At 39.5% G+C, this 27,529-nt stretch overlaps 1 long non-coding RNA gene across 1 annotated transcript; it reads right to left on the bottom strand.

The window, feature by feature from the left end:
* Positions 1 to 1,932: 1,932 nt before the first annotated feature.
* On the bottom strand, positions 1,933 to 27,473 carry LOC126228271 (uncharacterized). Its single transcript, XR_007544079.1, has 3 exons — positions 27,316 to 27,473; positions 27,083 to 27,207; positions 1,933 to 2,024 (listed from the first exon to the last, which is right to left on the bottom strand). It is a non-coding gene; the product is annotated as an uncharacterized LOC126228271 (long non-coding RNA).
* Positions 27,474 to 27,529: the final 56 nt, after the last annotated feature.

Here is a 27,529-nt window from a genome sequence, read left to right as displayed (position 1 = left end):
CAGGAAGGTAGTAATTGACACTCTGAGGGGGATTCGTGCCATGTAACGCAGGCCTGCGATACGATGCTGTAAGTAAAACAAATACAAGACTGGTATGCCACACATCAAGTGCCACCAAATTACTGAAATATGTATCCACTCGTCTTCCCCCCTTCCACACCCACCCTTTCTCCTCCTCATACTGTCTTCCTTCCACACGTGAGACTTCCTAAACTACTGCCTTTGACTTTGTTCAAAAATCTCTCGGGCTTTCCGAACAGAAGTTCGTGTTCACACCTCTCGAATATCAGTCATTAACAGTTGAACCTTTAGGTGTTTTTCGGTGGTGTGCACAGACTGATCTGTTGCATAGCACGAGGTCTAGGTTAGGTAGTAGACTGATAATCTGACTGAAGTTAACGAAGCCAACGAACGTGAATGCGGGATATAGTGTGTGGTAACAGGAGTGATCTGTGGCATAACCTAACTTTTACACACACACACACACACACACACACACACACACACACACACACATTAAATGCACTTTTCATCATAAAAACTGAAACTACAAAGTAAATTCAGGAAAGCTGTATCATAACAGACACGTCTGCGACGCGTATTCCAATACATACTAGGTGTACAACTTTGCTTCTGCCGATAGGTGGCGACAATGGGAAGTAGTGGTCGAAAGAAACAGATCGCAGATGTCAGACAGTTAGCTCAGACCTCGGTCAACATAACCTCGTTCAAACATTAGTCGATTTGTGTCTGCACCATAAAGTTGTTCTCCATTGAAAATGTCAGTTTATGAGCCTAATTCTAGTCATTTGCGGGAGATGTTACTGTTTAGTTTCAATATGAGGAAAACTGCAGGTTAGTCTCATCGAACGCTCTCTATTACGTACGGTATTAGTGAAAGAACGTGTCTGGAGTGATTTTAACTTCGCAGACCGGCATAGCGGTGGAAGAGAGAATGTTTTCGAAGATGCGGAATTGGAGACACTGCCGAGTGAACACTCGTGTCAAACTCTGGTAGAATTGGCACGATTAGAGGGAGTGACACAGCGAGCCATTTCAAAACGTCTCAAGGCTGTGGGCACGATTCAGAAAGAAGGAACTTGGGGTCCCGTGTGAGCTGAAAGCGAGAAAGACTGAGTGGCGTTTGTGAACAGTTGCAGAGGCAAAAAACGAAAGGAATTTCTGCATCGCATTGGGACCAGGGACAAACCGAATATTCACAACTCCAAGATCGTGCTCTGCATTTGGTGGGACCAGCTCGGTGTCGTGTACTATGAGGTGTTAAAACCAAGTTGAACAATCACAGGTGCTCGTTATCGAACACATTATGTTCGAGCAGAGCATTCAAAGACAAACGGCCACAATACAGTGGGAGGTACGATAAAGTGATTTTTCAGTATGACAACACTTAACCCCACATCGCTAAAGGGTCAAAACGTACTTGGAAAGGTTAAAAATGGGAAGTCCTACCCCACCCACTATTCTCCCGACATTACTCCCTCTGACTATCACCTGTTTAGATCAATGGCGCACGGCCTGGCTGACCGACACTTCAGATCTCACGAACAAGTCTGAAATTGGATCATTTCGTGGATCACTTCAAAAGATGAACCATTATTTCGACGCGGGATTCGTACACTGCCCGAAAGATGGGAGAAAGTAGTGGCCAGCGATGGAAAATACTTTGAATGATACGTGTGTAACCAATTTGTTTCATTAAAGCCTCAAATGTTGGGGAAAAAAACGGCAGAAGCAAAGTTGTACACCTTTTATTACTCACATATGTTTCACATAAACTACGAAAAATGCATCAGGGTACCAATTGAGTTTGAGGTGTATACAGCTACCTGGAATTTGGCCTCGAGGAAATCTACAGATCACAATGGACAAATGAATGAAATAAAGAACGAAAAGAAAAGGGATCCATTCTTACCGTGTCGACCGGCAAGGAAGCGTCCAGCGATTCTTCCATTGTGGCAACAAATAGGTGTCAACTTCTCCGATTTGGTTTGTGCTGCAGGGAACTGTTCATAAACAGATATTTGAATCATTAACACCTTAACAGCAAATTTAACATTTTAACACAGATTAATTTCACATTAATTATCATTCACACACAGATTCACACTAATTTACATAGTTGTCTTAACTATGAATTGTCAGTAAACATGTAATTATCACATTTGTTTTGTTTTCTGTTTTTACTGAGCACAAACAACTGGACATGCTCCTAAGATATAAAATATTGTCAAGCCAAGTACAGGCACAGCATTTTCTACATATCTACATTCACTGTGTCACACTAACGGCAGTTCTGCAACACTGAATACATTCTAGTAATATGCATTTAAATCCACACACAGTCCAATTGCCTACATATGATGACAATGAGGCAGCTACACAAGGGATAAACAAAAGTCAATAATTTACAGTGCCACACTACATTCAACTATTCCCTGCTCAGCAGTCTGGACCAAAGCAGGCATCGCCAAAATCTGAAATGATAAATGTTCAATAATCTCTAGAAAGATCACTGGATCTGTTAATTTTGACAATGTGAGGCTGATGTGCTTTTCCATCAACACTTGGTATGAAAACTGCCATTAGTTCAAGGTTTTTTTGAGATTCAGTGGCAAGTTAAACTACTGCAGGCCTAGGGTAACAAAACTAAACGAGGTCCCCAGTCGGACTTTTGTCCACTCTGTACAAAATGAGTCGGATGCTTCAGAAAAGAGTGAAGTATTGATAATGTATGTAGTCTATGCTCTAATGAAGGTCAGTTTTCACTGCCCATCACGTCACCTTATGTCATGTCGTGTCTAAACATTCCACAATGCATTTCAAATGGTGGCATCCACATTGGCCATCAAATCACCGTCGAGGTTTCTCAGGAAGAAAGTTTTGATGCCCGACATCACGCATTTACCACACGATCCCGAAACGCACTTCCTTACGATATACAGTGACATATGGATCTCCTAGCTTTGTTTTGTCACACTTTTTGTGTTATTGCTATTGGTTATTTTTGTTATTTGCTATAATTTGTGCCATTTTGTTATTTATTTTGTTAAAATGTTTAATTCTATAATGAATGACAAAAGATTAATTGAAGCAGTGAGGCAGCTTACGAATTGTAGAACACGAGTGTACTTCATTACTTGCTCTAAACTGCGTTTCTAAAGTGGACTTCTATACATACCGCTACGTTATTTAATATTTTACAATGAAATGGATGGCAGTATGTCTGCAACTTGTAGTGGAAGAGATACTGCAGTTAAAACCAGATTACCGGTATTAAGTGGAACATATCTGGAAGTGGTCAGGCATTTATAATGTTCGATAAAGAAATGGACTGCAACCTTCAGGCATCGCATCTACAAACCACTGTGAGGTCCACGGCAGAGTGTACGTCCTACTGTACCACTACTAGGGTTTCTTCCCATTTCATTCACGTACAGAGTACAAGATTTTTTGAATGCCTCTGTACCTACAGTAATTATTTTAATCTTATCCTCACGATCCCTATCTGAGCGATACATAGGGGGTTGTCGTACATTCTAGGGTCATCATTTAAAGCGAGTTCTCGAAACTTTTTTCATAGACTTTCTCGGCATATTTCACATCGGTCTTCCAGAGTCTCCCAGTTCGGTTCCTTCAGTCTCTGCGACACTACCACGAATCAGACAAACCTGAAACCATTTGTGCTGGCCTGTACACATTCAACATACCCTGCTAGTCCTATTCGGTATGGGTCCCACACTCCTGAGCAATATTCTAGAACCAGTCGTACGAGTGGTTTGTAAGCTGTCTCGCCTGTAGACCGACTGCACTTCCCCAGTAATCTACCAATGAACTAAAGTCTACCACCTGCTTTGCCTACAACTGATCCTACGATCTTTCCATTTCATATCCCTACAAAGTGTTATACCTCGGTATTTGTACGAGTAGGCCGATTCCAGCAGTGAGACTGATATTATAGTCATAGGGTACTACATTTTTTTGTTATGTGAACTGCAAAATTTTCCATTTCTGAGCATTTAAAGCAAGTTGACAATTTTTGCACCACTTTGAAATCTTCTCAGGATCTGACTGAATAAATAAATATGCAGCTTCTCTTAGATAGTACTTAATTGTAGATAACTGCATCAGCTGCAGAAAGTCTGATTTTACTATTAACATTGTCTGTACGGTTATTAATACACAACATGAACAGCAGTGGTCCCAACACATTTCCCTGGGGCACACCTGAAGTTACATCTACATCAGACGACTTACAAGTTCGCGGCACCCTCAACGTTAAAGCTGGAATTCAGTACGGTGTTAACCCACTCTCAGCCTTGACGACACTTTCCACTGTCACAGGTATAAATTCAATCAGGTGCTGGCAAGTTTCTCGGGGAATGACAGCCCGTTCTTCAGAGTGCTGCACTGAGGAAAAGTACCCATGTCGATCGGTGAGGGCTGGCACAAATTTAGCATTGCAAACCATCCCGAGGGTGCCCTACAGGATTCAGGTCGGGATTGTGAAGGCCAGCCCATTACAGGGATGTTACTGTCGTGTAACCACTCAGCCACAGGCCGTGCCTTACGAACAGGTGCTCGATCGTGCTGAAAGATGCAACCGCCATCCCCGAATTGCTCTTCGACAGTGGGAAGTAAGAAGGTGCTTAAGGGGAGACAGAAGGCAAGTGGGCTTCAAAAATTTGGTTTTTAGATTTTAGCGTATTTGAAATGCCTGGTCTTCCCTGCGTGAAACAGTTTTTATTTTATATAAACACGACAATTTTTTGTGAGATGTGACAGTTTTCCTGACGCTCTGTGCAATCCGGCACTGAAATGCCACACCTTTCTTTTTGCGCCATGCAGAGATAATGCACAGCATTTAATTAAATGAAATTAAATTAAACCCATATTTATTTTGTAAAGATGCGTTGTTGAAGAAATGTCTTCACGGGAAAAACCAAATTTTAAATGAATGTGTGAATTCTGTCATTTGGAACCGGTTACTGAAAACTGTATTTGTTCAGCTTACAACCCTCAAAATTGGTGTTTATGATGCTATTTTATGCTTCAATGATGGTATAATTAGAAACTGAATGTTTTGGAATTATTGGTCATAAAATCTAGTGGAAATACTACAAAATCCATGGTGCAAATAGATATGGCTAATTTAAAATGCACAAAAGAAGCCAGACAGAAAAGAAGAGGGACCAAGAGAAGAAAAGAAGACCAGCATGATACAGATGCTGCTCAGTTTCGTGCAAGAAAATATTTATTAGTGGTAAGTAATTCTCATCAATAACTATACTAGAATTGTAATATTAAATTTACTTTCAGGTACCATTATTTGATAAACTAATGGGGTTAGAAACATGAAATTTGGTCAATTTGCACTGCAGATGGTAATAAGTTACTACAAGTAAATTGAGAACCACCAAATAAACAGAAACTGTTTTATAATAATGTACAAAAAAGTGAAATTTTACTAGTAAAAGAATTTTTTTTCTTCGAAACTATACTAGGTATTATGTTCATTTTACTTGTAAATTGAGATATATAATCACACACACACACACACACACACACACACACACACACACAGAGAGAGAGAGAGTAAAAATTTCATTGTTTTATCACTTATCGTTCTTTTGAAAAGTGTACCTATTCAATGGGTAAAATAGCATTGGCAGAATAGGGATAAAAACTGCCTTCCATCTCCCACACCCTGCCATTGGATTGCCTTCCATGATTCGTCACTTCACGAAACGTTCTTCCACTTTTTGGGGGTCTGGATATTTTTGATCACATAGAGAGAGAGAGAGAGAGAGAGAGAGAGAGAGAGAGAGAGAGAGAGAGAGAGTTTACTTCTATTGGTCAGTTTGCAGAAAGCTTACTTGTTTGACAGTCTTTTTGCTGTGCCTATCTGCGAATCGGCATCTCTTCAATATGGTGAGTAGCAACTATTCTTTTCATAATATACGTTATGTATAAAGGCATCAAAACAAGAAAACTGCATTAAATATGGCAAAGTGCATTTAATTATGGTACAAATGTAAATATTAGGCTATGTCACATGTCAGTGTTACCGCAATCTTTATTTTGCATTTGTCAAGTTCCACAACTGACAACAAAATTATCACTTTTTAAACTAATGTAGAACAACTGCTACAGTTAAACATATCCCACTAACCAACTTTTTGGAGGATGTGGGTTCCACTATCATACTCTAGCTCAAATGTGTTATGCTGGCCCTTTTCTTCGTTTCTCACCCCCCCCCCCCTCCCTGTGTAAACTAACACCTATAAGCTGATCTAATATTCCCATTTAATTATTCAGAATCCATGAGTTGGACACCAGAACTCACATGTTTCTTTTTTTTTCCTTTTAGTCTACAAATTAAGCAGAGAGACCACTTTCATCTGAACAGAAAACTCTGCTTGGGTGATTTGCTAATTCAAAAATGTTTCCTTTGAAACACTCTTCCTATTTCTGTAAACCAGATACAAATTTGTTGCTCAGTGACATTTTGACAGTCTTCTCTCACTCAGAACAAGCTGTCTTCAAGAAAGATGAGTAACATTTTCTGCCTGGTCTTACATTAGTAAATGGGTTTTGTAATTTCAATTTATTTATTATTTATATTTTTCCATTATTTGTGCTCCTGGACTCCACGGCCATTCCTTTATAGGATACTCCAATTTATAAAAATGATTATCTGATTGTCTTCTGTGCACTCCCATAACGTTTATCCAATGGCAATGAATCTTTGGCTAGTACTTGTGTGCATGCTTGCAAAGGCTCTTGTGGGGGTACCAACCCCATTGTGAGGGTCAAAAGAGGACAACATTGCCTGTATCAGCAATACCTGGAGCCATTTCGAGCACATTCTGTATGTACATGATTTGTTATTTGTATAATTATTTCAACAAAAATAGTAAGGAGTAAAAGGAAATAGCTTCCTCTAGGCAGGGAGACTGGGTGAGAATGCACACAAAAAATATTCGATAACGACTTTTTGAGTCATCAGTCTTATGACTAGTTTGATGCGGCCCGCCACAAATTCCTCTCCTGTGCCAATGTTTTCCTCTCAGAGTACCACTTGCAATCTACACCCTCAGTTATTTGCTGAATGTATTGCAATATCTGTCCTCCTCTACAGTTTTTCCCCTCTACAGCTCCCTCTATTACCATGGAAGTTATTCCCTGACACCTTAACACATGTCTTATAATCTTGTCCCTCCTCCTTATCAGTGTTTTCCACATATTCCTTTCCAATTCTCTGCAGAACCTCCTCAGTCCTTACTTTATCAGTCCACCTAATTTTCACCATTCATCCACAGCACCACATCTCAAATACTTCAATTCTCTTCTTCCCTGGCTTTCCCACAGTCCATGTTGCACTCCCATACAATGCTGTGTTCCAAACTTACAGTCTCAGAAATTTCTTCCTCAAATTAAGGGCTATGTCTCATACTTGCAGACTTCTCTTGGCCAGGAATGCTCTTTTGCCAGTGCTAATCTGCTTTTGTGACCTCCTTGCTCCATCTGTCACGGGTTATTTTACTCCCTACGTAGCTAAATTCATTAACGTCATCTACTACGTGCTCATCAAACCTGACAAATTTCTTCTTCTCATTTCTGCTACTTCTCATTATCCGTCTGATTTATTCTCAGTCCATATTCTGCACTTGTTAGATTGTTCATTCCACTCAGCAGATCTTGTGAATCTGCTTCACTTTCACTGAGAACAGCGATGTCACCAGTGAACCTTACTGATGTCCTTTCACCTTTAATTTTAATTTCACTCTTCAATCTTTCTTTTATACGAACAGTAGGGGCAGCAGACTTTATCCCTGCCTCACACCCTTTTTAATTGGAGCACTCTGTTCTCTCTCTTCCACTCGTTCCCTCTCAGCTCTTCTTCATGTTGTATATTACCTGCCTCTCCCTATAGCTTACCCCTATTTTCCTCAGCATTTTGAACTTCTTGCACCATTTGACATTGTCTAAAGCTTTTTCCAGGTCAAAAATCCTATGAATGTATCCATTTTTTTTTTTTTTAAAGTCTAGCTTCCAATATCAACCACAACAGCACAACTGCCTCTCTGGTGTCTTTCCCTTTCCTAAAGCCAAACTTACCATCTGACAACTTTGATTTGGTTTTCCATTCTTTTCTATAGAATTACTGTAAGCAACTTTAACGCGTGAGCTGTTAAGCTGATTCAGTGATAGTTCTTGCACTCATCTGCTCTTGCCATCTTCAGAATTGTGTGGATTATGCTCCTCCGAAAGTCAGATGGTATATCACTACTCTCTTAACTCGACGCACAGACATCGAGTCATTTTGTTGCCACTTCTCCCAAAGATATTAGAAATTCTGATGGAATGTTATCTATCCCTTCTTCCTTGTTCAGTCTTAAGTCTAAGTTCAAATCCATGTTGTTGTGGTCCTCAGTCCTGAGACTGGTTTGATGCAGATCTCCGTGCTACTCTATCCTGTGAAAGCTTCATCTCCCAGTATCTACTGCAACCTACATCCTTCTGAATCTGCTTGGTGTATTCATCTCTTGGTCTCCCTCTACGATTTTTACCCTCCACGCTGCCCTCCAGTACTAAATTGGTGATCCTCGATGCCTCAGAGTATGTCCTACCAACCGATCCCTTCTTCTTGTCAAGCTGTGCCACAAATTCCTCTTCTCCCAAATTCTATTCAATACCTCCTCATTAGTTACGTGATCTACCCACCTAATCTTCAGCATTCTTCTGTAGCAGCACATTTCGAAAGCTTCTATTCTCTTCTCGTCCAAACTATTTATCATCCACGTTTCACTTCCATACATGGCTACACTCCATACAAATAATTTCAGAAACGACTTACTGACACTTAAATTTATACTCTGTTAAATTTCTCTTCTTCAGAAACACTTTCCTTCCCATTGCCAGTCTACATTTTATATCCTCTCTACTTCGACCATCATCAGTTATTTTGCTCCCCAAATAGCAAAACTCCTTTACCAATGTAAGTGTCTCATTTTCCTAATCTACTTCCTTCAGCATCACGCGACTTGATTAGACTACATTCCATTATCCTCGTTTTGCTTTTGTTGATGTTCATCTTATATCCTCCTTTCAAGACACTGCCCATTCCGTTCAACTGCTCTTCCAAGTCCTTTGCTGTGTCTGACAGAATTACAATGTCATCAGTGTACCTCAAAGTTTTTATTTCTTCTCCCTGGATTTTAATACCTACTCCGAATTTTTCTTTTGTTTCCTTCACTGCTTGCTCAATATACAGATTGAATAATATCGGGGAGAGGCTACAACCCTGTCCCACTCCCTTCCCAACCACTGCTTCCCTTTCATGCCCCTCAACTCTTAACTGCCATTTGGTTTCTATACAAATTGTAAATAGCCTTTCGCTCCCTATATTTTACCCCTGCCACCTTCCGAATTTGAAAGAGTATTCCAGTCAACATTGTCAAAACCTTTCTCTAAGTCTACAAATGCTAGAAACGTAGGTTTGCCTTTCCTTAATCTAGCTTCTAAGGTAAGTCATAGGGTCAGTATTGCCTCACGTGTTCCAATATTTCTACGGAATTCGAACTGATCTTCCCCTAGGTCGGCTTCTACTAGTTTTTCCATTCGTCTGTAAAGAATTCGTATTAGTATTTTGCAGCTGTGACTCATTAAACTGATAGTTCGGTAATTTTCACATCTGTCAACACCTGCTTTCTTTGGGATTGCATCCATATCAAATACATAACTTTCATAGTCATGGGACTTGGTGTCAGTCAAGATGTTTCACTCCTAGAGTTGGCTTCATGGGAGTGGGAGGAGGCAGGGATCCAAAGACAGCGATGCATCAGCATATGGCAATGGCAATACGCAATGAAAACCTTTTCACTCTATCTGTCTATGAAAACCTTGATTCCAGTAACCAGCAATCCCTAATCAAAGAGAAATTTGAAACTACACGGATTTCTCTAACTGCTCAATAACTAAGCTTCTGCTATGTAGTTAAACATGTATCAACTTTATCTGTATCACTTTATACTAGCAATGTAGGAAAAGATATATTGCTACTTACTATAATGTTATCACACTAAATTGTAGACAGGCACAATTAAGACACTTACACATGTGCTTTTGGCCATAACATTAGTGGAAAAAAAGAAACTGACACGCATCATTTCAACTTTAAGATATTAGCAACTTGCTCTAAATGTTGAGAAACTTGAAATTTTGCACTTCAGAAAATGAAAAAATGTGACTAATACCAATGAGTCATTGTTGGAATTGGCTAACTCATACAAATAACTGGGTGTACCACTCTGTAGGGACATGAAATGGAAGAACACATAGGTCCAGTTGTGGGTAAAGCAGGTGGTAGACTTCAGCTTATTGGTTGAATACTGGGGAAATGCAATCAGTCAACAAAAAGAGATTGCTTACAGAACACTCTTGCAGCCCATGCTAGAATAGTACTGAAGTGTGTGGGACCCATACCAGATAGGACTAATAGGGGATGAAATTTCCTGGCAGATTAAAACTGTATGCTGGACCAACACTAACTCAGGACCTTTGCCTTTCACAGGCAAGTGCTCTACAAAAATTTTCCATTCTGGAAACATCCCACAAGCTGTGGCAAAGCCCTGCCTCCAAAATATCCTTTCTTCCAGGAGTGCTAGTTCTGCAAGACTCACAGGAGAGCTTTTGTGAAGTTTGGAAGGCAGGAGACGAGGTACTGGCAGAATTAAGGTTGTGAGGACAGTTCGTGAGTCATGCTTGGGTAGCTCAGTTGGTAGAGGACTTTGCAACGAAAGGCAAAGGTGCCAAGTTCGAGTCTCGGTCCGGCACACAGTTTTAATCTGCCAGGAAGTTTCGTATCAGCACACACTCTGCTGCTGAGTGAAAATTTCATTCTGGCTAACAGGGGATACTGAACATATACGGGAAAGGACAGCACAAATGGTCACAGGTTTATTTAATCTGCGAGAGTGTGTCAGAGATACTGAAGGAACTGAAATGGCAGACTCTTGAAGAAAAACTATCCCAAGAAAGCCTCTTAAATAAGTTTCAAGAACCGGCATTACAGCTGCATCTACCTGGGTACTCTGCAAATCACATTTAAGTGCCTGGCAGAGGGCTCATCGAACCACCTTCACAACTCTCTACGATTCCAATCTCTTATAGCATGGAGAAAGAACAAATAGCTATATCTTTCCGTACGAGCTCTGTTTTCCCTTATTTTATCGTGGTGATCTTTTCTCCCTATGTAAGTCGGTGTCAACAGAATATTTTCACGTTCGGAGGAGAAAGTTGGTAACTGGAATTTCGTGGGAAGATTCCGTCACAACGAAAAATGCCTTTCTTTTAATGATGTCTAGCCCAAATCCTGTATCATTTCTGTGACACACTCTCCCATATTTCGCGATAATACAAAATGTGGTGCCCTTGTTTGAACTTTTTTGATGCACTCCGTCAGTCCTATCTGGTAAGAATCCCACGGCGCGCAGCAGTATTCTAAGAGGATGGAGAAGTGTCGTGTAGGCAGTCTCCTTAGTAGATCTGTAGGCGTCCTGCCAATAAAACGCAGTCTCTGGTTAGCCTTCCCCACAAAATTTTCTGTACGTTCCTTCCAAATTAAGTTGTTCGCAGTTGTCATTCCTAGGTATTTAGTTGAATTAATGGCCTTTAGATTACACTGATTTATCGTGTAACCAAAGCTTAAATTCCTTGTGGATAACCTCACATTTTTCGTTATTTACTGTTAACTGCCAATTTTCGCACCATTCACATCTCTATTCTAAATCTTTTTCCAATTTGTTTTGATCTTCTGAGGATTTAATTAGTCAATAAATGACAGCGCCATCTGCAAACAACCAAAGACGGCTGCTCAGATTGCCTCCCAAACCGTTTATGTAGGTAAGGATTAAACGATTAATCTAAGGATGTACTACAACCTGCAACATATTGCTCACACAGGGATCTCGAGGATAAGATTAGAACACCACCGCACACACAGAGGCATTTGAACAATCATTCTTCCCACACTCGATATGGGAACGGAACAGGAAGAAAACCTAATAACTAATACAATGGTACGTACCCTCTGCCATGCACCTGATGACGGTTTGCACTGTTGAGTATAGATGCAGAGGCATTCTCACAAACAAGGATACGTCATGCACACATGACTGCCAACTCCAGTAGCTGAGCACTATGCAGCTATCACAGGGGGAAGGTAGCAGCGTGTCGTCATCTGGACTCGGGGCTGAGACACCCTAGCTTTATTTCTTCACATCAACTCCTCCTCTCCCATATGCTTCACCTGGTCCTCCTCAATGCAGCACGCCACCATCTTTGACATTGACCACCTCCTCTGATGGCTCCTTCTGCACTGCACATTAGACCCACCAACCACCAACAGCACCCGCATTTCGACAGCTCTATTCTCTTTCGCGCCAAAAAATCCCTCCCGTACAGCCCGTCTACCCGGGGACGGCATATATGCCGTGACACGAATTGCCTTTGCCCAGTACGCTGAGGTCTCACCGATACCTTCGCAGATGGGCACTATCTCGCAGACCTAGACTGCAAACACATCTCCCGTGTTCCCTCACACCCCTAATCCTCCCACCACCCCCGAGAACCAGCCACAAAGGGGTGTCCCCCTCGTCACCCAATAACACCCCAGACTGGAACAACCGGACCGCATCCTTTGCCGGGACTTTCATTACCTACAGTCGTGCCCCGAAACGAGTGACATCTGACCCGAGATCCTTCCTAGCCTTCGTATAGTGGTGAACTGTCGCCCACCCGAACATCCTATTCCGTCCCTATGCCAATCCCAATCCCAACCCCAACCCCTTGCCAGAAGTATCATATTCACAATGTTGATAACGGCTGTGATGTGGGATCTGAGTGGGGTACTAACAAGTGGGGGGAGGGGGGTGCCCCAGGTATCAGTGTAGGGGCCGCTCCTGTTCCTTATTTATATAAATGATACGCCCTCTAGTATTATGGGTAACTCTAAAATATTTCTGTTTGCTGATGACACTAGCTTGGCGGTAAAGGATGTGTGCAACATTGACTCTGTTTCAAGTAGTGCAGTTCATGACATAAGTTCATGGCTTGTAGAAAATAAACTAATGCTAAATCACAGTAAGACTCAGTTTTTGCAGTTTCTAACACACAATTCAAAACAAAACCTGACATTTTAATCTCACAGAAGGGGCATATGATTAGTGAAACTGAACAGTTCAAATTCCTAGGTGTTCAGATCGATAGTAAGCTGTCGTGGAAAGCCCACGTTCAGGATCTTGTTCAAAGACTTAATACTGCCATTTTCACTATTCGAACGGTATCAAAAGTGAGTGATACTTCGACACGTAAATTAGTCTACTTTGCTTATTTTCATTCACTTATGTCATATGGTATTATGTTTTGGGGTAACTCTTCCCATTCCATGAGGATATTTTTGGCTCAGAAACGGGCGGTTCGGGCAATAAGCGGTGCGAGTTCACTAACCTCTTGTCGACCTCTGTTCACGAGTCTGAGTATTTTGACATTGGCCTCTCAATAGGTATACTCCTTGTTGTCGTTTCTTGTTACCAATATTAGTTTATTTCCAAGAATAAGCAGCTTTCACTCACTTACTACTCGGCAGAAATCAAACCTGCATTTGGATCGGACTTCCTTCACTCTTGTGCAAAGAGGTGTGCAGTATACTGCTGCATCAATTTTCAATAAGCTGCCACTCGAATTCAAAAATCTTAGCAGTAATCCACACACTTTAAAATCTAAACTGAAGGGTATCCTAATGGGTCCCTCCTATTCTGTCGAGGAGTTCCTCGAAAAATTAAGCTGATTCCTATTGTATTGCTGATAGCGTTTACTTAAACTTATGGATTGACTTTTTTCGGTTTCAGAAACATTTTATTTTTATCTGTTATTACTTTTATGTTGTAATTTCATGTACTGATATGTTCCATGACCTTGGAGGTTTGCTCCTCAATTTGGTCCTACAGAACTTGACGTGTAAATAAATAAATATCCACCTGCAAGACCCAGGTGCGAGAGCTGCCCAATCGACCGACCCTGCACTTCCTATTCCTGTCCTGCCACACATTTATCCTGCCCAATCAGGGACCGGGCCACCTGTGAAAGGAGCTGTGCCATTTACCAGCTCCGCTGCAACCACTGTGCAGTGTTTTATATTGCTACGACTAGCGACAAGCTGCCCACCGGGACGAACGGCCACCGCCAAACTGTGGCCGAGAGCAGAGTAGACCACCCTGTGGCACACCGTGCAGCTGAACGTAGCACACTTTATTGCATTGGCTGCTTCACTACCCCGAGCCATCTGGCCCCGCCCCTCCATCACGAGCTTTTCTGAACTGCTTATTTATCCATTTCTTCAGCCCTAAACAATCACGATTGTATCGATGTTGTCAACATAAGTATATTCAATAGCTAGGCAAATTTATAATTATCACAACCTGAATTCAGGAACATTGTAACAAAGATACATCATTAAACCACTTAATAACACAGTTGATAATCTTTACAAATAACTATATATTTACATCATTCCAAGTAATCCTTGAAAGTATAAAAATGCTTTTCCAAGAAATATTTTTTTAGCAAATCCCTATTTTGCTCATGTCTTTGAACCCTTGTAGACAACTGCCTTGCAACGGCGGATGCACCCCTGCCAGATCACCGAAGTTTAGCGCTGTCGGGCACGGCCGGCACTCGGACGGGTGACCATCCGGGCCGCCATGCGCTGTTGCCATTTTTTGGGGTCCACTCAGCCTCGTGATGCCGATCGAGGAGCTACTCGACCGAATAGTAGCGGCTCCGGTCAAAAAAAAGTATCGTAACGGCCGGGAGAGCGTTGTGCTGACCACACGCCCCTCCTATCTGCATCCTCAGCTGATGATGACCACGGCGGTCAGACGGTCCCGGTGGGCCACTTGTGGCCTACAGACTGAGTGCTTTGATCCCTTGTGGAAGTTTATTGTACAATTTAATTCCATTATATAACATACTATTTTGAGTTTTTGATTTGTTTTTCCTGTAGAGGTGTAACTGTTGTCTGTGTCTGGTTTCATGTGCACGTATGGAACTGTTTATTGGGAACTGGTCAAGGTGTTTACGTATATTACTGATTTCAAAATGTATTCACACAGAATTTTCAATATACCCAAAGATTTGAATAACTCTGTGGAAATGCCGTGTGGCTAGGGCCTCCCATCGGGTAGACCGTTCGCCTGGTGCAAGTCTTTCGATTTGACGCCACTTCGGCGACCTGCACGTCAATGGGGATGAAATGACGACGAAAGACACACGACACCCAGTCATCACGAGGCAGAGAAAATCCCCGGCCCCACCGGGAATCGAACCCGGGACCCCGTGTGCAGGAAGCGAGAACACTACCGCAAGACTACGAGCTGCGGACTGAATAACTCTGGGCAATGGGATCTACTGCTACTTTTCATCATGATTCGTACAGCCCTTTCTTTCAACTTAAATATTGTTTGTCTTTCTGCTCTGTTGATTCCCAGAAGATTATGCCATAACTAATTACAGAGTTGACATATGCAAAATATGCAGTTATAGTACACAAATTACTACAAACCGAGTTTCTTATCCTAAGGGCATAGCACGCTAAAGCTATTCACTTTTGAAGTTCCGCAGTGTGCTGGGTCCAATTTAGTCAAGAGTCGACATGCGTGCCTAAAAATTTTGTTGACGGTACACATTCTAAGTGCTCCTCATTAACTTTTAGCTCGGTACTGTGCGGTTTTCTGTTTAGGTGGAAACTAATACTGTTGTTGTTTTCACATTTAGGGTTAATTTATTAGCCTACATCCACTGGAATAGATGGTTAAGTGTTTCCTCAGCTTTTCCACTGAGTATACTTGGCAACTCAGCTTCGATTAAGATGTGATTGTCATCAGCAAACAGTACTGATTCATCACATTTGACACTTTGTAGAGAATCACTGATGTTTATTAGAAAGAGGATTGGGCCCAGAACACTTCCTCGGGGGACTCATATTATTGTATTTTGGGTTTGAAAGGTATGAAAAGGTATGATTGGAGTGAGTGACCTCCACCTGTTGGACCCTGTTTCGCAGGTATGAATGAAACCACAAGTTGGTTACTCCTCTTACTCCCAGTGCATTAGGTTTGTTTAGGAAAATTGTGTGGTCTACTGTGTCAAATGCTTTGAACAAATCAAGGAAGATCCCTGTTTTGTGGCCTCCTTTGTCTAGTGCTTTGACGACAACATTTGAGAAATGAGCTACAGCTGAATTTGTGCTTTCGCCAGCCCGGAAACCAAATTGCCCTTTACTCAGAAGATTTAACCCCATGATCCTGTTTTTCATTATGGTCTCTATGAGGTTTGAAAAGGATGACAGTAACAAGATTGGTCTATAATTTTCAATGATTTCTGGGTCACCTCTCTGATATATTGAGCAGACAGGAGTTAACTTCACAACACATTCTCTGCTCCCGGCCTCAACCTACAGCAACATACTGTCCCCACCCCTTCTGTTCCATCATCTCCTCCCCATTCTTGTTTGCCGCCCACTGCCAATGAACCCACCTAGCTTTCCCGTAAGGTGTGCTCGCTTTTAAGAATGACCTTTGCGTATCTCCGTTTATCTCTTCCGATGGAGGCCACGGCCGAAAGCTCGGGTGTGAGTTTCTTAAGGGGAGTCTGAACACCCTATCCCGACAGTGTTAAATTTAGCGACTTGGCTTCCCTGTATTTCAGGAGCCACTGTAGCCATTGGCATGAAACTTTTACAGGACATTAAAATTTGTGCTCTGACTCTACTGAACTACAACAATTGCATTTCAGCCAGTGCTTTCAGAAATACAATTTTTTAATTACGCAGTTAAAAATTTGTGTACAGTTTTTGTATGTTATCCCAAATAATTTTAATTATACGTAACATTATGTCCTTTTAGTTCAGTAGATTCAGGATACGTATGTTACTACTCCCTGAAAATTTGGATCCTCTACTAGACATGCTTTCTGAGATTTATGGAAAAATGCAACAGAAAATGTAAAGTTTCAGGAACGGTCTCTGAAGTTTCGAAAGACTAACTCAACATAGGCTTAACTTTTTATTTTTAGTCACTCCGAAGCACCCTGCACCGTACTGAATATCATCCTTTTGATCTTTTCCCAAGTTTTTTTCTTCTTTTCTTCTTTCTGGACTCATTAGTGGCCAACTGTGCTGCATCTCTGCTTTATCAATGTGAACCTTGTCCATCCATTCAAGTTCTCTCATGCAGTTTGCTCCAGGATTAATTCCCATATGCTGTAGCACTTTCACCCCACAAATGCTGCCATCATTAAAAGCAACAACAGCGTCACTGACCCCCACTTTCTTCATTTCAACAAAAACATTTTTTGGTTAGCGAGTCCATATAAGATTATTGAACGACTCGGGATTTTGAGTCTGACCAGTAATTCAGGATTTACCAGGTCTCTGTAAAAAGGTTTTACGATATCCATGACTGCTGCTGGGATGGAATATTTATGGCTGTATGAATTGTGTGTACTGGGCATTGTGGTAATTGCACCACGAATGGGGTCCAGGAGGGCAAAAGTGGCGTACTGCCGGCTTCATTTTCAACAAATCCTCAGTATAAATTGTAATGGTCATCCCATAATACTGCTGTAGTTCATCAATCATTTTGTCTGTCAGTCTGCCTGTTATGGTTTTACCAGTTTTACCATCTGAAAATTTCTTGTCTCGCAAACTTTGTTTCAACTTCCTCAACTGGGTGCCCATCCTCTTCTGGACATGACCTTTATAACAGCAATCCATAGCCTTCCATATAAAAAAATTACCAATTTTGTTACATCTTGAAGTAATACACGTAATAATTTTAACTAGTGTACATTATATTTAGAAAATAAAATACTTCCGACGTGAGTTTATAAGTGATACATAAATCATTTTATTCAGAAAATTGCACATTTTATAAAGAGATAAAAATCTGAAAATGTGGGAACAATTTTTTTTTTCCATTATACCTCCCCTTAAATGTGCCTGTCTGCAACTTAGTGTGTTATCTTTATGGTAAGTAGCAGAAGTAGCAATCTATCTCTTCCGAGACAGTTTATATTCCTAACTGGAATTTCCATTGTTTGATTTCACTTAATATTTTTTTAAGAACTTCTTCACATCATCTGTAAAATTTAATGAAACAGAATTACGAGGTTCTTGTTGCCTACCTCTGATTTATCTCTAGCACCTGAAGGACCATCTATCGAGATTGGTAATTTTATTGCTTGCTGCCTGGAAAAATTGTGGCAGTAACAATACCCCTATCGAACCTTCACCGAGGGTTTTGGAGAGAGAAGAAATGACAGTTGTGTAGTGGAACCAGGCTCATTGTCAAAATACCAATCCCAAATGTCATCAAAGCAACAATTCTGAATGGCAAGTCAAAAAGGAAGTGTGCCATTTGATTTCAAAAGACTGGAGCTCCCTATTCATCTTGCATTCGTAATGACCATCGAATCCCAAGTCAGTCGTTTTATTTTATTTATTTATTTATTTAACCTGGCAAGATTAGGGCCATCAGGCCCTCTCTTTAGGTACGTGTAGGCTTTTCGAACAGTCAATTATATGTCGCACGCTCAAAAGTGTCTGCCAAAAAAATTGTTATCGCAAAAGACAGAAAGACAAAAATGCTCTGTGTTCAAAAGTATACCAATAAACTTCAAATTTAATTACTCCACAAAGAATCCTTGTCTTTCATTATTTTGCACATGCAAATGTGATCACTTCACATGAATGTACATACTTCAAAAGAAAAAGAGCCATCGCAATGCATGCTGGGCACAGCTCATGTTGAATAAAATCTGCTGCCAGCCACAATCAAAGGTGGGTTATTTACATCACAGCCATTTTCAGTCTTACGCCTATCTTTAAGTAATCATACCTTAAATGTTATAAATTCTGTTTTCAAATTTAGTATGCATTTTGAATGTGTGAGTTCATGTCTCGTCTGCAGGTAACAACATTTTTAGTGGCATTAATGTGTGGAAATCCGAATATGGCGGTGCAAGTGAATACTTTGGTGAGAAATGCTCAATTGTGATACGGATATTCCATCTAACAGTGAACAATTAACTCTAATCGAACGTCACAACATGAAACTGAATGTACAGTCATTTGAAGATCAGCACACGTACAAAACTGGTCCTGATTTAAATAAACCACCTCAAACAGTGACTGATGACAGATTTTGTGTGTTCCCTTTACTTATTTGCTGAAACTGCCCAAAGAACATTTATTTTCTTACCAGGTAGCGCACTATTGCTGTTTGCAGAAGCCACTTGACACCAATTTCTCCTGATCCCCAGTCAGTACAACATAAGGACTGGTGCCTCGTGATTTGGTACTTTTGCCACTTTGTAATGCACGGTCACACTCGGGGGTTAACCGAAGCTTCCGATTCCACCTGTCAGCTTTGACCCGTGACATAAAGCGGAGTTTAGTTTGTGAGAGTGGCGTGTTTGCATGTGTGTCATTTTGATATGATTGGTGATGCTCTCTGGTGGCATGTTTATGTGTTGGTTCAGTTTGTGTGTGTGTGTGTGGGGGGGGGGTGTTCATAAGCAGCGCATTGTTGTGGTCGATGGTTCTCTCTGGTGGTGTGTTTACGGTTAGCGTGTTATGTGGCATATGGGGTTCATTTGCATGGTAGCATTGCATGTGTGTGGTATCGGTAGTAACTGTGCTTTCAGTGGAATATTTTTCACTGAGTTAACGAATTTGGTTTTGTTATGTCGACGTTATTGTAGTTTTGTTCTGTTCGTCATGTGTGAATTTTGGTAAAACGCTTTGTTTGTGTCTTTGGTAGGTGTGGATATGACTGACAAGGTGAACAGTTTTCGGTTGTCGTCGATGATGGGGGACACTGAGTTGTCTGACAGTGAGTTGTCTCTAATAAAACTTCTTCAGCTATTCGGCCTGTTGGCTGAAGTTGTGAAGTGTTCAGTGTCTCGTGAAGAAACCAGGCTTACTAAAGTTCTGTTGTCTCGGATAAGGGACAGCTATATGTGGAGATGTCTTAAGGATAACAGGACAAGAGAATTGGTGAATTCTAATTTTGATTTTCTAGTTTTTTAGGATTAAGTGTGGTGGTGGTGAAAGTTTTGAGACTTATGTGGTATCAGTAGTTGCTGTTGACCTATATAGGTCAAGGGAAGTGTTCGATTCCAGTGTTTTTAGTTGATTTTGGGAAGGTTGTGGTGGTTTTATTTTATTGTTTTGGTTTAGCGGCGTGTGTTTATTTTTAGTTTGCCCCCGCCCAAAAACCCCCAAGTTCCCTCGCTTGTCCTGTTAGTTTCATTATATTTTTGGAGGAATATGTATTTGACGGTTTTTTGATCTATTTTTGTGTTTGTTGTCATGTTTATGTTATGACGTCATGGTCGCGATATGGGAGTTGTCGTGAATGGTCATTTCTGCCATATTGGTGACGTCATTGGTGAAAGCAGATGGGTGGAATCTGCCATTTCCGTTATCCAACCCTTGGCACACAAAGTTGTTTGGCTGTGGCAGCCATTAAGTTGCCTGCCTGGACAGGTTCTATAGCTTTTGCCCTTTATTTGGGCCCGTAATTTCAACAGGTTCTCATTCCTGGAAGAAGGTGCTCCAGTTACTGACCACATCAGACATTGGAACCCAAATTCGCAAGCATAAAATTCCGATAGGAATTCTTAATGTAATTCATTTTGGTCACATATGTTTTGAACTCAAACCATAAATAAGATCCTGGAGCCAGTCACTGTTAGGTGGTATGAAAGACTGGACCATGACAATTATTACCATGTCTTCTATACCTTACCTTAAAATTAACAGATGGAAATGATGATATTTTTAAAGAGTTGCTTTACTTCCAAAAATATCAGGGGTCAGTCCAGTATAGCACTACTGTGTACCAAATTTAGCTTATAATGTTACACAGTGTCAATTCAAGGGCAGCCTTAGCTTAACATTCGGGGAATACTGAAGTATGGAATACACCTTGTCAGCTTCGACCAATGACATAGGTCAGCCACAGATGATAGGTGACAAACATTTGAAAGCATGAATGAATGTTCAGAAAAAGTAATGTAGCACGGAACAGATCATACATGCACATCATGTGGACCCACAAATGTGAAAGAATCTTGTGTAAAGAAACAAAATTAGAAAGCATGAAATTAACAGGACTGACATGAGAATTAGAGGGTTCCGGGTGGGCACAACCTAAAAGCAGAACCACAAACATTACCACAAAAGAAAATACAAACCAAATTATCAGGAACCATACTATGCCACATGAAAATTTTGACATTATGGAATACTTCTAGATAAGCTCAAGTACTGTGGGTATGAATGGGACAGCACTCAAATGGTTTAAATCATACCTAACTGGAAGAGTGCAGAAAGTTGAAGTAAGCAGTTCACATAATATGCAAAAAAATTGGTGATTTCTCAAATTGGGGAACAATCAAGAATGAGGTGCCACAAGGTTCGGTCTTGGGTCCTCTTCTGTTCTTAATATACATTAATGACTTGCCATTCTATATTCCCAAAGACGCAAAGTTGGTACTTTTTGCCGATGATGCAAGCATAGCTATCACACCCAACAGATAAGAATTAACTGGTGAAATTGTAAACAATGTTTCTCAGAAAATCATTAAGTGGTTCTCTGCAAATGGGCTCTCCTTAAACTTTGAGAAAACACAATACATACAGTTCCACACAGTAAATGGAATGACACCATTAATAGATATAGACTTCGATCAGAAATTGATACCTAAGGTAGAATATTCAAAATTTGTAAGTGTACGCATTGATGAGGGGTTGAACTGGAAAAAAAAAACACTGAGGATCTGCTGAAACGTTTGAATTCAACTACTTATGCTATTAGAGTCATTCAAAATTTTGGCGATATACATCTCAGTAAATTAGCTTACCACACCTATTTTCATTCTCTGCTTTCGTATGGCGTCATATTCTGGGGTAACTCATCATTGAGTAAAAGAGTATTCATTGCACAAAAGCGTGTAATCAGAATAATTGCTAGAGCTCATCCAAGATCATCCTGCAGACACTTATTTAAAGAGCTACAGATCTTCACTGTGGCCTCACAATATATATATTCACTTATGAAATTTGTTATTAACAATCCGAACGAATTCAAAAGTAATAGCAGTGTACATGGCTACAACACTAGGAAAAAGCATGATCTTCACTACTCAAGGTTAAATCTAACTTTGGCTCAGAAGGGGGTAAATTATGCTGCTACAAAAGTCTTTGCATCGTAAGTCTGACAGATAGCCATATAGCATGTAAAAGGAAATAAGAATTTCTTAATGGCAACTCCTACTCAGTAGATGAATTTTGGATATAGTAAGTGGGTAATTTCCCCAACAGCCACAAAAAATAAATAAATAAAAAGATTAAATGTCATGTAATATTTTGTGTAATGTAATATCTTGTATAGACACCTTTTATTAACCTGATACGTTCCACATCATTACGAAGTGTAGTATTCATGATCTATGGAACAAGTACCAATCTAATCTAATCTAAACACTGATATCTTGTTGTTCAACTGAGGAAGAAAATACCAGTGTTAGCCATGAAGGAAAAAGCAAGCAAGCAATCAAACACTGGTATTACCAACAGCCAAAAGAAGAACATACCAAACACTGGTATCGTGTACTTCAGTTCATCTACGAATTAAGTATTGCGAAGAAAACTGTAACTCTTCCATTGGTATCCTGTAGGTCAGCTGACATTACCTATTGTGGAGGAAACCACAAACACAGTATCTCATTTCAGGTCACATGTCTATTAACTGATGGGCAGAAAATGACACCTCTAACACTGGTATCCTATACAGATCAACTGAAAAATATGATATTAGTGTTACCCCCAGCAAAAAGAATGACAAACCTGACGTAAGTGTCCTATTCATTACGAGACTGTGGTAAAATAAATGTGTACACAAATTCCTTTAAACAACAAACAAAACACACACACACACACACACTTTCTTCCTTTCTTTTAAGGGTACATTCATTCATTCATTCATTCATTCATTCAACTTGACACTTCAGTTTCCCAAGCTATCCAATTTACTACTGAATTGAACTGAATTTTATCTGATCCTGTAAGATTGCATTGTGTACAGTAAATGTACGTGTAATATAGGACATGTCAAAGTAGTAACATTCATTATCGCTTTTCTACCCCTTTCGCTTTTTTTTACATAATTGATAATGAATAACGAACTCTTTTGCAATGAGAGAGTCTACGTTTCTTCGGAAAGTTGTCAAGTACACTACGTTGCACGTTTTCAGGCAGACTTCACAGTAGTCTGATACCAGAGTACTGGGGTCCTTTTTCTAGCATTGCCAGTTGGTGGGGTATGCTCCCTACTTCAATCTTCCTTCTTGTATTGTGGGTGTGCCCACTAGCATTTGTAATCCAATCCTCACTACCTTTTGTCATGTGCATTATTGTTTTGTATATATACAATGATGAAGTTAAGATACCTAACTTCTTGAAGCAGTTAGGTCTTTCTTCTTAAAATGGTCCTAATTACTTTTTTTTTTTGTAATGTGAACACTCGTTTTGTCTCTTGTTTGAGTTCCCACAATCACAACTGGAATAGGAAGAAGGCCTGATACCTTGTAAGGTAGGAGGTACCCTCTGCCATGCACCTGTGTACACTAGTGACAGAAAGAGCTCCACCTTACTGGCGAGTGTCAATGCTGAGACGATACACCGTTTCAAAGAATGTCTTCTAGCAACGACAAAAAGCCATGGTATTTAAATATTTCCAAATGAATAGAAACCTGAGAGGTTTTCACAACACTTGTCACTTTTCTCTAGCAACAGAAAGTGACTGGAAACAGGAAAATGTGTGTGAACTTTGCATAACTAAGAAACATTCTTGTTAATTTCTCCATCTAATTTTAAGTCAAACGGATGTATGACAAATACAAACTCTTTGAAGTTGTTATGTACCAAGATGATACTGCCCGTCCTGATAGAATACGCAAGTCCAACTACTGCTATCACATATTTCATCGGAGTGTTGGTAATAATGTACTGGGTCATTCCATGTTAAGGAGACTGTGACAAAAAAATTAAAATGACAATATTACAAATATAACCTTAAAAATGCCAAGTTAAAAGTACATTTGTTCATTGCAAAATAATCATGAATATGAAAAAAATAAATTTCTACCTTCACTAAGTGTTTAAAGTGCACTACTCTATGGCACCACAGGGAGGTATGCTTTATGCTATTTCCAGATGAGTGTTAGTTGTGTTATCTATGGCTGATTGTTCTATTGTTGCAAAGAATATTGAAGTCAACATTGTTATAGCTCATAATTCATTTTGTTGAAGTAAGCTAATTGCATTTCTTTATTTTGTTAGTTTTATAACATATATGCAGCTTGTAACACCTATAACAAAAAAGATACAAAAGTTTAATTTGTAATCTAGTAAATTTGTTCTGTACAATACCTTTCTGTAAAAGTGAGGTTATGCACATGTTTTACAATATACCATTACATGGGATTTTGAAATCCTATTTAACACTTAGAGCTGTTACGGGTGTTACCAATTTTCGTTTCGGGTGTTACTTAACACATGCGTAACACCCGTAACTTGAATTTGAAGGTTTAATGCCACCTTCATCTTTAGTAGGCCTAGGCCCTACATTTAAATTATAACCGAAGGGTATTATTATGAATGAAAAAAGTTTAACTATGTTTATTACATATGAAAACAGTTTTAAGCATGAAAACTAAAATTTTTATTCCTCTGCATACATTTTTTAAGCACTACACATACATTATAAAAGTTAATTAGAGCATTAACCTGACTCAACTGATGTTCTCCTAAAAAGTTAATTAAGCCCAAAATTCTTTACATATAGTTTATGTTTTCCATTCTAACTTTTCCAAGAACAACAATATTTATAACCTCAGTTTTAAATTTTATATAGGCCCAGTAAACTGCTTATTGAGGCAAATTCTAGTCATTCATAAGAGCCTATGTTTAACAATGTACTGTGCTGGGCAGTTCAAAAATAAATATACTTTGTCCAATCTATGTTATTTTGAGAGAGACTTTGGATTGACAGTCGAGTGGATTTTTTTTGCCAGTTCACATGGTAAAGGAGCCATGGATGGCATTGGAGGTGCCCTGAAGAGGAGCATGTGGACATGCTGTTAGATCTAGGAAAATTATTATTAACAACACAATTGAGTTTTATGACTACACTCTGAAGAATTTTTCTAAATTTAAGGTACTATGGGTTGATAAGATAGGAGCATAACATTCCTATTTTGGATGAAAGGTGGAAAAATTTACAAGTGATTCTTCAAATCCAGGGCTGACATCACTTTTGGCCTTATAACACAACTGATTTGCTGGTTTCAAAAACAGCAGAGTCATTAATGACAAGGGTGTCAGTATTTATTTCTGACGACGCCAAAGTCAAAACATTACATGCAAAAAGATGCATAAACTTCTATGAAGTGTGCAGTTCTGAAGATTCTGATCAGGAGACTGCTTCACTATCTGAATCACAAGACAATATTGGAAGTGCTTGTGAGTTAAGCCCAACTAATAAAATTGAAAAGTCTGATTTAAAATTTGGGTTATTTGTCTTGGTTGACATTGCAAGTGATAAAAAGAAGCCAACCCTATCCAAAAGTCAATACTGTTACTTGGGAATCTGCCAGAGTGAGGTTGATTAAGAGGAGGATGTGAAAATAATGTTTCTGAAGTCAGTAGGAAAAAGTAAAACACTTTTTAAACTAGATGAAACTGATGGTTGTTTTGTGAAATTCAGTCAAGTACTATCTCAGGTAACACCAGAAATCAAACAACAAGGCAACCGTTCGTACTTTGAGTTCAATTTTGAGTTGGATGTTGCTGAAAGAGATTATCAAATGAAGTTTTTAAACCTATCAATAATAAGAAAACATTTGTCATAAATTTATTAGGCCTACAAAATTAGGTAAATGTAAGTAATGATATCTTGGCCTAGTTGTACTATAAAATTGTAACAAAATTTTTTGTGTGATAAATGGCTTTATCCTTCAAATATGTTTTCTTAAGTACATACTTTTATTCCAAATAAACTACAGTACTTCTTTTATTTTGATGCAATTGTAAGAGTTAGATTTATTCCTCAAGAATCAAATCTGATGCATCTATGTAACACCCGTAACATTTAATGTAACACCCGTAACAGAAAAAAATTTATATATACCGAGTTATGATGTCCAAAAAAAAAATAAAAATTTATATTTCAAAATAAAATTTGGGGCAATACCTCTTAACAGTTGTTTTACAAGAATAAAAGCTTCATCAAGTTTGCAGAAATTAGAGAATTCCCTAACTCATAACAGGGGCCAGGTCTGCTTTTGGTAACACCCGTAACACTACTTTTTTGATTAATAACCAGGAGAATAATAAAACAATTCCAGTATCAACATTTGTCACATGAAATATAATGTAAGCCTTAAATGTTTTCAGTATTAAATTCAATAAATATTATTCCTTACATTATTTTTCCTGATTTTAAGGTGTGTACATGTAACACCCGTAACTATGGAATTGCCCTACTGCAAAAATGTGACTTGATAACTAAATTTGTAAGCCAACGATTATCTTCCTGTGTTGTCACGCAAATATTAAACTAGCAATATAAAATATGCAGTGAACTACTTGATAAGCTTAAGGAATTTGCTGATTTGCTCACAGTACTGGTATATAGGCACTAGTCACTTTCTAATTTACTCGACTAAGTTTTGATGTCGTATGTGTGAACAGCATTCAAATATTGTCAGCTTACTGTTAATACTGTATACAGACAGTTTCTAAGTTTCTCATGCTTTTGTTCCATATATCTCGTCCATTCTGCATCCCTGATGGAACTCATTTTCGATGGGACCTAGGGAACACGTTGAAAACAAAAAAAAAAAAAATAATGAATGAAAAGGGACGCGTTCTCACCTTATAAACAGGAGCGAAATCAACCAGTGGGTCTTCCTTCCCGGCAACACGAGGAAGCGACAAATGGGCTAATAATTAACGTTCACCAATGTTCACTTCCTGGAATAGAGTCGTGTTCACAGGAACTGTTGATATAAGAAGAGGCACTAGAATCTTCATTACCACATACACCAAGTAAACTGAACATTTTAACACAAATTAGTGTGTTATGACAAATCATTCACGATTCTTACCAATTCATCTAACTGCCGTAACTATAAATTGCCAGTAGACATTTAAGTATCACAATTTTGTTTTGAATTTTATCGAGCACATCCGACCACACACGCTTGCAAGACGTAATTTATCGTCAAGCCGGTCACAAGCGTCGCACTTCTGCAGTTCTGCTCTAGTTAAGCAGGGAAATAGGGAATACAACCCGTCGTGACCAATAACGTCAATCGTCAC

This window comes from Schistocerca nitens, unplaced genomic scaffold (assembly GCF_023898315.1).
Source record: "Schistocerca nitens isolate TAMUIC-IGC-003100 unplaced genomic scaffold, iqSchNite1.1 HiC_scaffold_354, whole genome shotgun sequence".
Lineage (NCBI taxonomy): Eukaryota > Metazoa > Arthropoda > Insecta > Orthoptera > Acrididae > Schistocerca > Schistocerca nitens.
The sequence above is the reverse complement of the archived record's forward strand: the minus strand, read 5'-3'. Positions and strand labels throughout refer to the sequence as shown.